A 12,067-nucleotide genomic window follows, 5' to 3' on the forward strand; every position below is an offset into this window, starting at 1 on the left:
CATAGTCCTCAGGGCTGGGCCAGGGGGCTTGTTAACCCTGAGCCAACCTTTGTGTTTGAACTGCTGTCTTTCACCTAGTTGGTCACCTTGCATATCCATCCATCAGTGGTTCTCCATGTTTTACTTCATGGGAATTGCCCTAGGAGCGTGTTAAAAATGCACATTTCCAGGCCTACTCTGAGAGGTTTTTCTGCACTAGGAATCTGAATTTGGCAGGCACCTCCAGGAGATTCTCGTGCTGGCAGGCCTCAGAGCATGGCTTGTGATACTTGCCATAGGTGCGCCAAAGTGGAACATGAAGACAGAGGATAGAACCTTGGTAATGGCCTTCTCTGATTTTTCTTGTGGGCTCAATTCTGGCAACCAAATGCTTCTATCACCTCCTTGTTGAAAATGAAAGTTACTTTCCACAAGGTGGAAAGAGACCTCCATGTTTTCTTTTTTTAATAAAGTATTTAAAATTCTGTTTATTAAGAGAAAAGCAAGAAATTAGGTCATTTTGTCTCCTAGGGTGAAACCTTCTAAACCAAACCCAGTTTCTCCAACAACCTCTAAATTTACATATGAGGTCAAATAGCCATCTGGAAAATAATTTGGCATCTATGTTGATAAGATGGATTGGCCTGCCTCAGTCTTTATTTCTTTGTAGTGTTCTTGTCAGTTTTTACCATCAAGGTCATGCTACACTCATAAAATGAGGGATTGTTGTCTTTCTGAATAGAAGTCTTAAAAGAGTTTGAATAAGACAGGTGCTATTTCTTCCTTAAATATTTAGTGTAATTCATGGGAAGCCACCTAGAGTTTCCTTTGTGGGAAGGTTTTTTAGTTTTGAATTCAGTTTGTTCTATATTTTTTAGGATTATAACCACTTTCAGTTTTTTCTTGTGTCAGTTTTGGTAAATTATACAGTTATTGTTCAATTGTTTTAGGAATTCAGTTGAATCTAACATTTCTAATTTCTTGGTGTAAAGTTTTCCATAACTTTTTTTTAAATTTTTCAAATCAGGATTTGTAATGGTGTCCCTGCTTTATTCTTTTATGGTTGTGTGTGACCTCTCTTTTTTTATTTTTTTGATTTCAAAGAACCAGCTTTTGCATTTGTGGATTTTCTCTTATGTATGTTTCTTTTCCCATTTCATTAATGCTTTTGCTCTTTTCATTATTATTTACTTCCTTGTACTTTCTTTAGGTTCAGCTGCCATTTTTCTAACTTTTCTAGAGGAATTCTTAATTTGGGTACTTAATAATGGATTCTAAATTTTTGTGTTCCTAGTACTATACCTCAAAATACATAAAGCAAAAGTTCATGGAACTTTAAGGACAAGTCCACAATCACAATGAAAGTTTTTAATGTTTCTCTCTTAGAAATTTATAGAACAATCTACTATGTATAGAAAACAATGTTACTAGCAAACTCTAACCAACTGTGAGATATATACTCCTGATTTTCAGATATTTCTCTTTTTCTAATATGTGCATTTATGATTAGAGGGAAATTTAGAGCCATAGTTTTATCTGTGGGCATACATTTTAATATGTAGCATTTTCATTGTTATTTGATTCAAAGCATTTTTCTTTTTAACCATGATTTCTTTTGGGGCCCATGGATTATTTAGAAAGGTATTACTTAATTTCCAAACATTTGGGGATTTTACTAAATTTTCAAAGTCTCCCTTCTGTATCCACATGTTCTGCTAGGATTCCACTGAAGATTCAACCAACCTCAGATTGAAAATATTCACCCACACACAGAGAAAAATTCTAGAAAGTTCCAAAAAGCAAAATTGAATTTGCTGCACACTGGCAATGATTTACCTAGCATTTATATTATTATTTGCAACTATTTACATAGCACCTACATTGTATTAGGTACTACAAGTAATTGAGAGATGATTTAAAGTACAGGAGGATATGAATATGGTATGTGCAAATACATTGCCATTTTATGTAAGGGACTTCAGCATCCATAGATTTTGGCATCCATGGGGTGGGAGGAGTTCCTAATTGGAACGAGTACCCCGTGGATACTTAGGGATGACTGTATGTATTTCTATTTTCATTTCACCATGGCCAGGAAACATGCAGTATAATTTCAGTCTTTTGAAATGTATGGAGACTTTCTTTATGCCCCAGTATGGCCAATTTTTATAAATGTTCTATGTATGCTTAAAAGAAATGTATGAGAGTAGACAGCCAAGAATGCATGAAGAATTACTCTTCAAGTGTTAACTATAAGGAAATACTTTAGCAAAACACAGATGCTAGATGCCTTTGTCAACCACAAATAAATAAAATACAGCAATCTATAAGTCAAAGAAAAATGCTAAGTATAAGAAACATGCTTGCTTATAGTAACTTTACTGTGTCCCCCTCTCTGCCACATGGCTACTTCTCAGTGGTTTAAGCATGACCTGGAGATAGTTTCTTGTAAACATTGAGCTAAGAGCCATGACGTCTTGAACATCCTGTTCTTCAGGTTCCATGAGAGTCAATATCCTATAAAAAAGAAAGAAACAGCCTGAACTAGTCCTGTTCCCAAAGCAAAACTACCCATGTGTTGGTGGCTCTTTTGCTATAAAACACCCACTCTATCCAGTTGTATCCTTTCTGAAGAGCATCACTCTTGCCTCTGCTTTTCTCTGCCTTATGTTGCTTGTTTATTTTGACATCATTGGCCACTGTTGATTCCATTCAGCATCTTCACCCTGATCCTGAGTAGACAGTGGTGATCAGGACCATGTTCTCTGGGAACTACTTCAGGGAACAGTAGTGTGTGGAACAGCACCAACACAGAACAGTGATTCTGAGGGATGGTAGTAGATAATAAGTGAAAAAAAAAACATTCTGTGGTGCAAAGTTTGAGGATCCTCAAAACCCACCATCACCTCTGAAACCAACTGCAAGTATGGGAGCCCCCAGACTGTCACTTCTGATTCCAGCTACAAGTTTGGAAGTCTCCAAGCCCATCCTCAGGTTCAGCAGTTCCCTAGAAGCACTGATGAGACTCATGATTATGGTTTATTACAGTGAAAGGACACAGATTGAAATCAGCAAAAGAGAGAGACTGACATGGGTCCAAGAGTCACCAGCTTCCAGTTGTCCTCTGAATGGATTCATACACACAGTGACTTTTCTCCCAGCCACTATGTGTGTCAACACACATAGAGTACTGACATGCAGTGAGGCTTACCTGAGACTTGGTGTCCAATGTTTTATTTGGGGCATTGGCACATAGGCATTGTTGTGGCCACTTTTGTGTCTCCTATTCTTCCAAGAGTGGAGCCAATACTTCCTGAAGTCAGTGTTCCCTGGCCCAAATCCCATTGTTAGCATACACATCTGGCATGGCCTGGAAGCCCCAGATAAACAAAAATACTCATCTCAGGACATACCAAGGGCTTTGAGGGAACTTCCCAGGAGCTGAGGGCAAAGACAAAAACTCCCTCTGTGTAAGGCTAGCCCTTTGCTGCACATACTCACGCGACACCGAGCATGTCATGGCCCATACTTTAGAATCTCCAGGAGTTCCCGTCACTCTAAAATGAAAGAGGATCCATTGCCCTCCTCTTGAAGGCCCTGGATGATCTGGCTTTTCCATCTCCTCCTTTCTTACTCTCCTCCAGACACACTGATCTTCTTTTGTGATTTTAAAGACCCCAAGCTCTTTCCTGGCCTTCGTAGTTTCTGTTCCTTCCACCTGAAATACTCTTTTCCCTGATCCACACATGATTGAATTCTTCTTGTCATTAGGTCTCAGATTAATAAATGTCATTTCCTGAGAGGCTCCTTTCCTGTCCCTGGGTCAGTCCCTATCATATTACCTTGTTGTGTGTTCATCATCAAAGAGATCAATGCCTGTTATTTGTGAACTCACTCACCTGATAATCTGACTGTTAGCAGTCTCCCTCTATGCAAAAGCTATAAGCATGGGATTCTTGACTTTTTCTCCATCCCCAGCCCCTGCAATGCCATGGACCTAGAAGAGGTGCTCAGTAACTCAGTGAATGAATGAACCAGTGGGCAGATGCATAATGCTCTTCACAAATGCTGGCTTGAACAAGATCAGTAGAATTCTTTTTTTTTTTTTTTTTTTTTTTTTTTTGGATTTTTTAGGCCGCACCACTTGTGGCATATGGAAGTTCCCAAGCTAAGTTTTGACTTGGAGCTACAGCTGCCTGCCTTCACCACAGCCACAGCACTGCCAGATCTGAGCCACATCTGTGACCTATACCACAGTTCACAGCAACACTGGATCCTTAACCCACTGAGCAAGGCCAGGGTTTGAACCTGCATCCTCATGGATACTAGTTAGATTCATTTCCACTGAGCCACAGTGAGAACTCTGGTCAGTAGAATTCTTGACAGCAAGACTTTCAGAGCCTTTAGCATACCAATATGAATTGTGAATTTTAGTATCATGTATTCACATTCCTAGGAACAATTGGAGGGGAGCGTATTGATTTTGAAATTTGGCATTTTTGAGGAATCAGATTTCTTTTCATGCATAGCTAATATTTTAAAGAGTAGGATATCTAACAGATGGCACATATTCTTTAAAAAGTATTTAAGATTTCCTGTGGCTCAGCAGGATGAGAACTTTACATGACATCCCTGAGGATGTCATTTCAATCCCTGGTCTCATTCAGTGGGTTAAGAATCTAGCAATGCCGTAAGTTGCAGCATAGGTCACAGATGTGGCTCAGATCCCATGTTGCCCTGCCTGTGGTGTAGGCTGGCAGCTGTGGCTCTGATTTGATCCCCAGTCTCGGAACTTCCATTTACCATAGGTGTGGCCCTAAGAATAAAATAAATAAATAAACAAACAAATAAATGAGACCAAATAAAATGTCCTTTGCTCTTTCCTGCTCCATCCTTTAGGACTCTGTTCTCTGCAGCTAATCTGAGCAGTTGATTTGTATGTAGGTACAGATGCGTAGTACTGCCTTAGGGCCTCTGTTCCACTCATTTATTTTTTTTATTTTTTTTATTTTTTAATTTTTGGCTTTTGTCTCTCTAGGGCTGCACTCATGGCACATGGAGGTTCCCAGGCAAAGGGGCCAATCCAAGCTGTAGCTGCCAGCCTACACCACAGCCACAGCAACATTAGATCCAAACTGCATCCTCAACCCACAACACAACCCATGGCAATGCCAGATCCCTGACTCACTGAGCGAGGCTGGGGATCAAAGCCACAGCCTCATGGTCCCCAGTTGGACTCACCTCTGCTGTGCTCTGTCAGGAACTCCTCACTTGTTTATTTATTATATTAAATCCTCATTGTTACTAGAGACAGGATACAGAAACAACCCTAGTGGTAGGCTAGTGAAAGGGAATTTCTGGAATGGAGGCTTTTGATATGCCTCTAGTTAGAGCTCCAAACTGCACATTTATGCCCTGCAAACAAGAGCTGTTTTGACTGTTGACCTGAGTCTACCTGACAAAATCAGTTATGGTAAACTGTTTCTCATAGTCCTTGGTAACACTATTTCTGAAATTCCTTTTACAAATTATTTCTGGTGGCTGGATGCATTTGTGCTATAGAAAAATCATGTTATTTCTGTTTGAAACTTTAGAAGCAATGAATATTATAGGTGTATTTTCAGATACTAAGGATCCTGGTTTATTTATTTTCATGGATATAAGATTCAGAGTTGTTTACTGCTACTGATAACCTGGTTGAGACGTCTGCCTGTTTCAGCTGCTTTCTTCTTTCTTCATGACCCTCCTTACTGGGGGGATTTGGTTCCAGACATGGTGGGTTTAAAAATATATATCTAAAGTCTCTGGGTGGTATATTCTGCTGTCATGGTTTAGTTTAGGCTTTGTTAGGGCTGGTCTGTCTGAGTTTTGTTCTTAAATTCAAGGGCACAGGCCTTCCTGGCAGCTCTGCCTTGGTAGAGTGTGAACTCCAGCTTCTGACTCCTCAGGTGACATAGGGATCCTCTCACACAGAACACAGTAAATTGGTTCTTTTTTTTTTTTTTTGCATTTTAGGGCCATGACCACATATTGAGGTTCCTAGGCTAGGGGTCCAATTGGAGCTACAACTCCCATCTTACACCACAGCTACATCAACATCAGATCTGAGCCACATCTGAGATCTACACCACAGCTAATGGCAATGCAAGATCTTTAACCTGATGAACAAGGCTAGGTATCAAACCTGCAACCTCATGGATACTAGTCAGATTCATTTCTGCTTCACCATGATGGGAACTCTGCTACGCTAAGTCTTCCTTGAGTAGAGTACATAATTACTGGGATTGGGGGGGGGCTGTGGATTCCCTTTGAACACATAGCCCCCAACTTCTACTTATGGTCACATGAAGTATTTTGGATTTTTGTTCTTTTTAGGGCTCCACCTGTGACATATGGAAGTTCCCAGGCTAGGGGCCTACACCACAGTCACAGCAACACCAGATCTGAACCACATCTACAACCTACACTGCAACTCATGGCAATGCTGGATCCCTAATCCACTGAGTGAGGCCAGGGATCAAACCCACATCCTCATGGATACTAGTTGGGTTCATAACCCATTGAGCTGAAGCAGGAACTCTATGAAGTTCTAATGAGAAGTTTGACATGTTCTTCCTACAGAGCCCTATGCAGAGAAACCACCCTTGGAAACAAAGCTTGGATGCTTCTGCTCCTGGTCAGCCACAACCCATATGTCACAATCTAAATGGACATTTCTGTCCATTGAATTCACTGTCTCTTGCTGGCCACCCTCTGAGTATGTTAGTTAATTCATGAACAAGTTTTGAATCAGTCATTAAAATAGTTGTTTAGTCATATAAATGACTGCCACAGGCTCTATTTACAGCCCAGATTTTACAGGTAGGTGACTTGATAAATGCATTTTTATTTGCTGTGAGTAATTTCTGCGTAGTGATATTGAAAAAAATGTCATTCCCATTTTCCCCTAAGAAGAAAGCAGCAGTGGTATGCCAAGAGCTCTCAGTTTTCTGTGACTCCAGTCAGGATTATTCTGGCATTGTTTTGGGAGGGATTCAGCTATTCTGGTAGAGAAACTGTTGGTTAAAGAGGAACAGCTAGAAGACCTCTTTCCATAGCCTGAAATGCAAAAATGAGAGGTAAAATTGAAACCAGAACCCAGTTCACCATCCAAGACTCTGTTGACATCCATAGGCACATGGAAGGGCTGGTGATGGGTTTCCTCTGGGGACGGCTTAGCTGCCGGAGCCACCCTGAAAGCCTGTCAATCAGTCTCATGTGGGGGCTATGGGCTCACAGGTTTCCTGGGCAAAGGTCCACATGGATTTATTCTCTGCCAGGTATATACAAAGGTCTGGTGACACAGGCAGAGTGTCAGAGGCAGTGGCAACACAGTCCCTGCTCTCAAGCTAAGGGTGCTAATGAGGGCTGAGGTAAAGGCAGAGCTGGGCTTGCAGGGGCTTGGACCTGGAGGACCCATAGGAGATGGTGAATGGCCACCACCAATTCACTCCAGCTGTCAGGGCTCTCCTCTGCCTTGGGGGCCCTTTTCTGCCCCAGGCTTTCCTGTCACTGATGGCCTAGTTTCCAGAGGCCATTGTCAGAGTGCTCCCAGTAAACCCAGCCCCAGCCCCACATCAAAGCTCCTGGGACAGAGCTCCCACTGTGGCATGACAGGATTGGCAGCATCTTGGGACCACTGGGATTCAGGTTTGATCCCTGGCCTGGTGCAGTGGGTTAAGGATCTGGTGATGCTGCACCTGTGGCTCAGGTCATGACTGTGTCTCAGATCTGATCCCTGGCCAGGGAATTCCATATGCTGTGGGGCAGCCAAAAAAAAAAAAAATTCCTTGGACATGCTCTTTGTAAAGCCACCCAGATTCGACCCCCCACCCTGAATCATCCACCAGTCAGCCCCCTGAATCTAAGGGCTTAGTACCTTACAGCTGACTCTTCAAAGCTTAGAGGAACTTGAGAACCAGGCTTCCTATTAAGATGGTACCAGCCTCTTCTGGATTCCATAGCCTTTAGGGAATGGCTGAGAAACCCACTGAGAAATTTCTGTAGGTTTGTCTCATCCTCAAAGTGCTATTTTAAAATGTTTCCTTGCTTCAAAAAAAAAGTAAGAAGCAACAAACTGGGAACACATCTCATCTACCCGACTCTACAGGTAAGAATAGACAGTTCCTGTCATGGCTTAGTGGAAACAAATCAGACTAGGAACCATGAGGTTGTGGGTTTGGTCCCAAGCATCACTCAGTAGGTTAAGGAGCTGGTGTTGCCTTGAGCTGTGGTGGAGGTTGCAGACGTGGCTTGGATCCCTTGTTGCTGTGGCTGTGGTGTAGGCTGACAGCTGTAGCTCAGATTAGACTCCTAGCCTGGGAACCTCCATTTGCCATGGTGTGGCCCTAAAAAGAGAAAAAAAAAATAAAGGTAGAAATAAATGGCTCAGGCTTATAGCATATATGCACGTAAAATCAGAGACCTTCAACAGAATGTGCCCATAGGAGTTGGTGACACCAAGGCCGCTTGCACCACATGGGATTTTAAAGGTGGGTGTTTTGGGCAGGGATGGGGGCAGGGTGAACTGGATCCAACTTGGCAGAAGAGTGACTTGGCCTGTAGGGTAAACTGGAAGTAGAATTAGAATGAATCAATTGTAGAGTTACTTTTATCTTTTAACCATTTTGTTGTGTGGGCTCATCCTTCCCCCACCACCCTTTTCCTGACTCCTGCATTGCCTCTTGCCTCCCAGGCCCTGCGTTCTGTTCTGACCCCATCTTTGCTTCCTCTGAGCCTTTGAAATACTGGCATACTGGCAGTAGGATGTGCCACTCCATTTATTAACTTTTTAGACACATATAAGGAGGATGGGAAAGGCCAACAGCAGATACACTGATGGCTCAGCCCCCTGTGGTTCTACAAAGCACATTTTCTTATCATGCCCAGCCCTTTACCCCACAGGCAGAGGCATAGGAGACCAGCCAGGCAGGCTGCATCACACCATGCTTGCCCACTCTCATGGCCAAGCGTACAGACAGATAGAGATTTCAGGTGTAGCCCCATCCTCTATCTTTGTTCACTCATTTCTAAAATTATAAGCTCATCTGTAGGGTGTGACCTATCCCAGACAGGAAAGAGAGCTCCTTTTGGGTCTGGACCACCCCCCATTGGTCCCTCTCTCTGTTTTCCCATGAAACCAGTTCTTTTACTCAGCACTGTGACCCAAGCCTTGTGATACATAAGGAATCACTTCTCAGATTGCCATGTAGGTAGAGACCAGGTCTGAAAATAAGAGCTTTCTTGTGAAGCCATGAAGCACAAAATGGTTTAAACTCCAAAAATAATGTATCCCTTTACCCAAATGTAGATTGCCATATCCCACAAATTGAAGATGCTGAGATTCATAACAAGACATACAGACATGGAGACAAGTTAATAATCACTTGTCACAAAGGATTCAAGATCCGTTACCCTGACATGTACAATGTGGTTTTACTGTGTCATGATGATGGAACGTGGGACAATCTGCCCATTTGCCAAGGTACTAGGCGGAGGCTGTGCTTTTCTGCTCTTCTTTTGGCAGACGTGATTGTAGAGTGTGGACTCGCTTCTCCAGTAAGATGCCAGAGAGAAATGCAAAGCCACACACAACCCATGGTTCAGCCCTACTGCACTCTGATCGCCAAAGCTCTGTTCTCAGCATCTCCACATTGTCCCTTGGGTTCTTTGCAGCTCTGAAGATCCAGCTTTAAAGTTTAAATGGGAAATGTCTTATTCTCCAGCATGTCAGATGTCTCCATTCACTATGAAACCAAATGTAGTTGCTGAATTAGGAGCCTTGTAACTGGGCTGGGAAGGGTATGATGAACAATTATATATTTAATTGGAATAACAGAACCTTTATACCAATTTCCATAGTGGTGCAAATATATGTAAAGCCAATCTTACAGAGACTATTTTCTCTTACTAATGTTATCCTTTTTTATAATGCATGAGGAGCAGAAAAGTAATCAAATTCAAATTTCATCCAGACCATAAAGTGAATATTTATCCTCTTGCATTTTTTAAATTTGCCTGGTGGAACCAGAGGAAAATAAGCCCTCGAGATTGCACTAATTCCAATTTTATTTTATTTTATTTTTTTTGATGTGGGACATGGACCAAAGGACCAAAAAGTCCATGCATAATTCATAATGCAAGGGAGAGGGCGAGCAATCTTCTTTGCACCAAAAGCACTGGCATGTTAAAATCGGGATGTTGAGGCTGGGAAACAACTGGCAGACTCTGTTATTACTTTTCATGCCCCAGAGTTGGAAATAAATCATTTCCTTATGCGAGAGCTGAGGCATCATGGCCCCTTGAAGAAACAAAAGCTTCAGGATTAGGGGGCAGCGGCAGCCCAGGGTCTCATCTGCCTGCTTTCTCCCACCGCCCCCCATAAACCTCCTGTGTTGTTTAGCACATTGTGTGTTACATTTTTAAAGGAGATGCATGTTGTATTTACATTCTGGGAGACTGTTCACAGAATCAGCAGCCAGCTTTTAGGTGGGGTGCTTTATTCAAATGAACTTGCTGAACCACTGATTCCTTCCGGTCCTGCCCCACTATCTGAGTATCAGCCAGGAAAATTATTTTGGACTCCAGCCACTTCTTGCATTAATATTTCCCATTTATCTTTTGGTTCTCCCACTCTTTTGGTTTCCCTTTATGTCCTTAAACACAACATGCTTCTTTAGGAGTTATTTTTGCCCCCAATGATGTTTTTGAAATGCCTTGTGGCAATAGATGTCTTGGGGTGTCATTGTCCAGAGTTCGGAATTGGGCTTCTGCTGGATCTTTCTGGCCCCTGCTGACTCTCCCCCCTTACTAAATCCTGGTCAAAACACAGCTTGGATGTTTTCTGCAACAAGAGAAGAGCTGGCCAGCTGCTCTTGAGAGGTGTGCTTCTCCAAACAGCCATACACCCCAAAGCCCACCTTCATCCCTCCCCAGACCCCTCAAGCTCCACCAAGGAGGTGCCCCTGGTCTGGGCCCTAATCCTCTCCAACCCTAGCACCTTGCCATCTGCCTGCTCAGGCATCAAACACATGCAGGGGTTGCTTTAGACAGCCTGACACAGCTCTTGAGTCCCCAGGGGGGAATATAATTGGCCCTTGGAGTGACAGTTCATCCTGTAACTATTATTTGCACCTATAGATCCAGGGACTAAATTCTGAGGATCCTTCTCTCTATTATCTAGAAGTGCAAATAGAAATCACATTGAACTATTGAGTGGAAGCCAGTTTTCCCCTGTATTTTAGGACAGGCTGTCTCCAACCAAGGGTGAGCCTAGCTTTTCCTCTTGATTAGCTGCACATGTTACAGCCCCTTTCTGTCTCCTTTTGAGGGTGGGGGGCACTGTTCCAAGGCCATTTTCCCCCAGGGAACTTTGTGTTGTGGAGAGCCATGTTCCAATACCTCCTTCTCCCTGTGGGTCAGAATTAGTGTTTCTCTAGAGGATGCAGTTTATCTTTGTGGGTAGCTTAGGACTACCTTCCTTCCAAGGAGGTCCACTCATTGGAGCCCTGCCTAGGCTTCTAGCACATTTCCTTCTTCCTGTTAATTTGGTTACCATTTCTTCTCCATTATTGATCTAGTTTATTCCTGATGGCCAACCTCCCCCCACCCACACACACTTCACTTTTACCATGAACATTGTCAGTTTTCAGCTCTGGGGGAAAAGAAAAAGGCATTGTAGGACATTGGAACTGCTCAGAAAGATGGCTGGGCACCATGCCTTTCTTATCTGGCCCATCCTGAGGGATCTTCAGGGTCTGTGGGATCTGCAGGGCTCCAGGACACCAGTTTGGCACTTACACAGCCCCATGTATATACCCCTTGTGTTCTGCACAACTTACTGCCCTGGGCTTGCCCCAATACGGACACCATCTAACTCGGCACTGACCCAAATGATGTGCTAAACCCAGAGCTCTCCCAGGCTCATGATCTGTAACAGAGTCAGCTTAGAAGAAGAGCTGATTCTGCTGCAGCTTCTCCCATATACTTTGTACTTGGTGATTAGAAGGGAAAGTGGGTATTTCCATTATACATTATTTCCTTCACACAC

General features: G+C 43.0%; 1 protein-coding gene and 1 pseudogene across 1 annotated transcript in view; one reads left to right on the forward strand and one right to left on the reverse strand.

Moving 5' to 3' along the window:
- LOC146398945 (uncharacterized) overlaps positions 1-12,067 on the reverse strand; it is a 367,324-nt gene that overhangs the window by 270,515 nt on the left and 84,742 nt on the right. The window lies entirely within an intron of this gene.
- LOC146398952 (sushi domain-containing protein 4-like) overlaps positions 1-12,067 on the forward strand; it is a 60,204-nt pseudogene that overhangs the window by 16,348 nt on the left and 31,789 nt on the right.

The sequence above is a fragment of the Sus scrofa genome, chromosome 10, assembly GCF_054392235.1.
Source record: "Sus scrofa isolate SSC_HxYL_T2T_F1_AM1 chromosome 10, Sscrofa_HxYL_maternal_Yorkshire_Landrace_v2.0, whole genome shotgun sequence".
Taxonomy (NCBI): domain Eukaryota; kingdom Metazoa; phylum Chordata; class Mammalia; order Artiodactyla; family Suidae; genus Sus; species Sus scrofa.